At 40.4% G+C, this 5,812-nt stretch overlaps 1 pseudogene; it reads left to right on the top strand.

Annotated features, from left to right (window-relative positions):
* The first annotated feature begins 1,371 nt into the window (after positions 1-1,371).
* LOC127440009 (piggyBac transposable element-derived protein 3-like) lies at positions 1,372-5,572 on the top strand (annotated as a pseudogene).
* The last annotated feature ends 240 nt before the right edge of the window (positions 5,573-5,812 follow it).

The following is a 5,812-nucleotide window of genomic DNA, read 5'->3' as shown; positions in this document are numbered from 1 at the left end:
TTCTACCAGGGACTATGGAGAGGGAAGAAAGGTTGAAGCTTGGGTCATTACATGCTTTGGCTTCTGCACACGCAATCTCAACAAAGAAGGAGAAAGGTGGGAAAGAAACCCCATAGGTGTACTTGTAGTGTGAGCCCTGCATCATCCATTTTTCTTGTAGTCCAAAGGGCAACTTCTGTACGATTGGATTAACACCTCTGGCTGTATCTATATATGTGACACCGGTTAGATCACCCCCACTCTTAGCTGCCTCTATCTCTGAGAGCAGGTCACCTAGTTCATGGAGCTTATGATGCTCTTTAGCTGATATTTTCAAAAAAAAAAAAGTCTATAATTTTGTGAAGAGAGCCTTTTCAATAGCTTCTAGAGAGCCATAAGTCATATCTTGCCTCTCCCAGACCAGCTTAAGACCAGCAGATAAGTTCCTCACATTCACAGACTTAATGCAATGAGCATGATCCGCTGACTCTCTCCCCAGCCACCTGAGCAATAAATCAAATTCCTCACCTGCTGTCAGATCAAGGTTTTCAATGGCATTAAGAAATGATGACTTCCAGGCTAAATAGTTTTCCGGACGGTCATCGAATTTGTTGAGCCCTGATTTCACCAGCTGATTTTGTGCTAAATACTTAGCTAAGACATACGTGGCTGCATCATGACTAGAGTGATGATCAGGGTAATTTTTGTTTTGGCTAGGATGGTGCACGGGAGTAGCTTGACTCTCAGAATGGTATGAGAAGCTATGTGAAGACTGAGAGGATGGAAGATTGTGATGTTCTTTCCTCTAACTGATGCTGTGTTGACTGGCATTCCAAGAGGATAATACACAATACACTGGTGAAGGAGATTTTCTCCCCCGTTGTCATCTAGAAATTGGTATAATGTGTGTGAGACAGACTTTGACTTCTCTTTGATTGGTACGGTGTCGCTGGAATCACTGTGTTGCTTTACGTACTCTTCGGTACGTTGACGAGAGCTTTGCTGCGGAAGGTGGATAGTAGAACTATGTTGTGACCCTTTCACTTCTAAATCTGCTACAGCAGCTTCCATGACCGCTGCTTCAGCCACTGCAGCTTCTGCAGCTTCTGCTTCTCTCTCTTTCTCGATTGCGTCTAATGTTGCTTCAAAACAAGCTTTCTCTATTTTAATTTCCATTTCCCTTTTTGCAGATGAGGCTCTTGCCTGCGCAGCTTCCACCTTTGCTCTTGCCTTAGTTGCTGCCATGCTGACCATGGACTTGGTGGAAGAAACAGAATGGCGAGATGATGCTGACTGACTTTTGTCATCTTCCATGACTGGGATGAATCTCAAGCGTGATAGATGTTACTGTGTGGATAATCTGCAGTTGTCATGCTGGCCTCTGTGCCGTAGATGACAATAGCAGGTGAATTCCAGTCTCTGTGATGCAGCTCTTGTATGAAGCTTGCTTTTATACTATACTGGCTTCGTATCCAGCAAGCAAATACTTTCACTCAATAACTTGAAACAAGGAAGTCGTTGTTAGAGGATTTACTGAGTAAACTGTATAAAACTATAAAATAAAATATAATATTACATAAATAAACTGTTACATAAAAACTTTTTAAGTCTAATTACTTCTACACATGCATTAGGTTCCAAAATGTACATAAAATACAAATAAATTGAAAGACAAATGCTTAATAAGCACTTAAGCAATATAAAGTTATTGTAATATATACAAAAGTATGGATTTCACTTTGATGCATATGAAAACAATTACTACCTTCCTTCAATCCTTCATAAACATACAAAATAATATAGAATATAACTCAGTATCAATTATAAGTAATCAAACTTTACTTACAAGCAGTGCCTCGTTAAGTGCTGTTAATATGAAGCAGCAGGAATGACACGCAAAATAAACATGTGCGGACATGCCCAATGCAATGCTGTTCTGAGGAACGGAGCCCCGGCAACTGAATAATCACGAGTTTAAACTGCAGAATATAAAACGATCAGCAGGGGGAGCAAAAAAAACGCTACAACAATTAACCCTGGCAGGGCCAGAACAGTTGTTAACGTGAACTAATAAGTTTACTCTGGGGGACTGAGTCTGGGGAGTGAATTCCGAGGGGGGACTGAGTGTGACCTGGATCAAACTGTGTGTACGAACGTGAAATGATCCAGGAACAATTTTTGATTTTCAGCACTCCTCATATGCAGATTCCTGCACATTGAATCTTCAATTTTGGCAGAATTACACATTCAATTCACTCCAAGTAGAGATTCTGATGAATGAAAGCTGTTTATTTTGTGCCATACCTAATTCATGAATGATGTTCATTGACCTTGTATGTGCCTTGAAACAATTAAGCATATAATGTAGAGTAGACCGAAATGTAAATAAGTGTAATGTTGTTATAGATTATAGAGGTATTTATGTTTGAAAAGAGTAACCCCGCCCCAAAAAAAGGGCCCATGACTCCCCAGTCTCAGCCCATTTCCACCACTGACAGCATTTATTAATCTTTGTTATTAATTTATACATATGCTAAAAAATGAATGTATTAGTTTATTAATCTTTGTCATCAATTTATACATATACAAATTATTTTTACATTAAAGGTGTTTATGTTAGCATTAGTTAATGCATTATGAACTACCATAAACAAACAATGAACAACAGTATTTTGATCAATTAACATTAAATATGATTAATAAATGATGCCACTGTTCATTGTTAGTTTATGAAACCTAATGCATTATCACATTTTAACTAATTGAAAATTATTATAAAGTGTTACCAACTTTTGGTCTGTTTTTTTGCACAAAGCTTTCATATGGTTCCATAAATCTTTTCTTGTTCTCATATAGAGCACCTTTATAATACTTTTGTCACGGAGAAACTCATGGAGGCAGGGATATGGACTCAATCGTGGGGTTTATTAGACAGGTGAATGAAGCAGTGATGTAAACAACAGGTGAGGCAATCCAGAAACAGATAAGATGTAAACAGCAGGTGAGTAATATCCTGACAGGAAAATATAGCGATGTACAGATGATAGGTGAACTCACAAGAGTCCTTTGATCTATGCAGGAAATGTAAACAACACAGGAGAGTCCAATACGCTGGGGAATAAATGGAGGAAGAACCAATACTCTGACGAGGGGGAACAATAACTAGGTAAGTATATCTACCGGAAGGTCTAGCCCTTGTGTTGTCTTAATGGTCAAAAATGACCCGCCACTATACTAGCTAAATGATTTTTTTAAAACTTTAAATTTTATGACTTTTCCTAGAGTGACCCCAACATTAGAAAAATATTTCCATGAAAGCTGTAGACCACCAGGGTACAAATATTGTATTAGGGTCATTTTTGACCCAGCAGTTATAAAATCATTTACACACCACAAAAACTACAAAGACAAACACACACACACACACACACACACAATGAGAAATTGAGATTATGTGTGCTACTGATTGAATTCAGACTTTCTTGTGTATGTGCAGCATCTCCCATCCACGACCCCACACATGACTCAAGTTTACAGACAAAATAAAAACAATTTCAGACAAAATTAACATTTCTTGAAAGCATTGTTTACTAATGGGGAATGCAGTCAGAGGCTATAAAGGTGCTGCAAATGACAGTAACCCCAGTTCTTTCTTTGCTGAAGCCATGAGTGCACATTTCAGTGCCCAACAGGTCATAGATCTGATTTTTTCAGATGTCCAGGAGGAACAAGAGAACAATGATTTAGAAGAGGAGGAGGTATCTGAACAATAAGATGGGGAAGAATACAACCCAGAGCATGATGCATCATCTTCAGATGAAGAAGAAATCCCCCAAGCTGAAAGAGAGACATTTTTGTCAAAGAACAGCAAAATAACATGGTCCTTGTCACCACATGACAACCAGGGCAGGATGGCAGCACAAAATATCATAAGGATTACCCCAGGGCCCACAAAACATGCAGTTGCCCATGTCTAGGACATCGTCTCAACATTCAACATGTTCATCATACCAGCCATTGAAAAAATAATCCTAGAGATGACAAATTTGGAGGGTTTCTGTAAATATGGAGACAATTGGAAAAGGATGGATGAGATTGACCTGCATGCCTACATAGGGCTGCTAATCTTAGCGGGTGTGTATAGGTCCCGAGGCGAGGCTACATGTAGTCTCTGGGATGCAGAGAGTGGAAGGGCGATTTTCCATGCCACGATGTCACTGAAAGTCTTTCACACATTCTCAAAAATGCAACGATTTGATAACCATGAGTCAAGACCTGCAAGACGTGTGAGAGACAAACTGGCGGCCATAAGAGAGGTCTGGGAGAAGTGGGTGGAGCATCTGCCATACCTCTACAACCCTGGGCCTGAAGTAACAGTGGATGAGCAACTGGTTCCATACAGAGGTACATTTTTATTTTCATATATGTAATGTAAGTGATTTTCACTGTTAATTTTATTATGTATTGATGTAATATCATTGATTTATGTGATTGTTTTCTGTGACACTGATACTAATTACTGATAGTAATCTCTTTTGTCAAAAGGTCACTGTCCTTTCCGGCAGTATATGCACAGCAAGCCAGCAAAGTATGGCATCAAGATATGGGTGGCTTGTGATGCACAATCCAGTTACACTTGGAAGATGCAAGTCTACACAGGGAAGCTGACCAGTGGAGACCCGGAGAAGAACCAGGGGATGCGGGTTGTGCTTGATGTGACAGATGGACTGAGGGGGCACAATGTCACGTGTGACAATTTCTTCACCTCTTATTAACTCAGCCAGCAGCTCCTGAAGAGGAAGATCACCATGGTTGGCACAGTTAGAAAGAACAAGCCTGAGCTCCCCCCTGCACTCCTCACAACAACGGGGAGAGAAGCCTTCTCATCAAAGTTTGCCTTCACCCCCACCACCACTCTAGTTTCTTACCTTCCAAAGAGGAACAAGAATGTGGTCCTCCTGAGCACACTGCACAAAACGGCTGAGATCAGTGATCGTGAGGACAGGAAGCCAGCCATCATCCTGGACTAAAACCACAACAAAGGAGGCGTGGACAACTTGGACAAGGTGATTGGAACTTAACAGCTGCAGGAGGATGACTGCCCGCTGGCCCCTGGTCATCTTCCATAAAATCATTGATGTGTCCTCATACAATGCCTTCATGATATGGTACAAGATCAACCCTACCTGGATGCCTGATAAGCGGAACAAGAGGAGGGTGTTCCTGAAGCAGCTGGGAAAGGCACTTGTAACCCCACACATTCAAAGAAGGGAGCGCCTCCCCCACACAGCAGCCTCTGCAGCACTTGTGAAAGCTGTTCAGGGGGCTGAATCTTGTCCTGATCCACCTGAGGCTGCAGCTGGGGCAGGCAAGAGGAGGAGATGCCAATTCTGCCCTTCAAAGAAAGACTGTACAACAAATACTATGTGCTGCACATGTGAGAAATATATCTGCAAAGTCCATGCGCACACACTTGCATAATGTCCTACATGTGCTAATTAGAACTGGTTGATTTATGTTCTTCACGTTTTTGTTTTGTATCTATTATCTTATTTTATTCTTATTTATTGTTGTTGTTAATACACCTTGTGGGTGGGGGCAATGGTTTGAAAAATGGGAGGACTAGTATTTTGTAGTTGAATTCCTCATTGTACAGTATATAAGAATATATCACTATGTTGCCAAAAAAGTTCAAGACTGTTATTGTTTCCCTTCAGTAAAATGCATTCAAAACTACTTTCTGCACATTTCTGCTACTTTCTTAGGCTATACAAGTGCTACATCTTGCTAAACAATTAATGTTTACACCTATGCATTATTATTATTATTTAGC

The sequence above is a fragment of the Myxocyprinus asiaticus genome, chromosome 1 (assembly GCF_019703515.2).
Source record: "Myxocyprinus asiaticus isolate MX2 ecotype Aquarium Trade chromosome 1, UBuf_Myxa_2, whole genome shotgun sequence".
In the NCBI taxonomy this organism is placed as follows: domain Eukaryota; kingdom Metazoa; phylum Chordata; class Actinopteri; order Cypriniformes; family Catostomidae; genus Myxocyprinus; species Myxocyprinus asiaticus.
The sequence above is the reverse complement of the archived record's forward strand: the minus strand, read 5'-3'. Positions and strand labels throughout refer to the sequence as shown.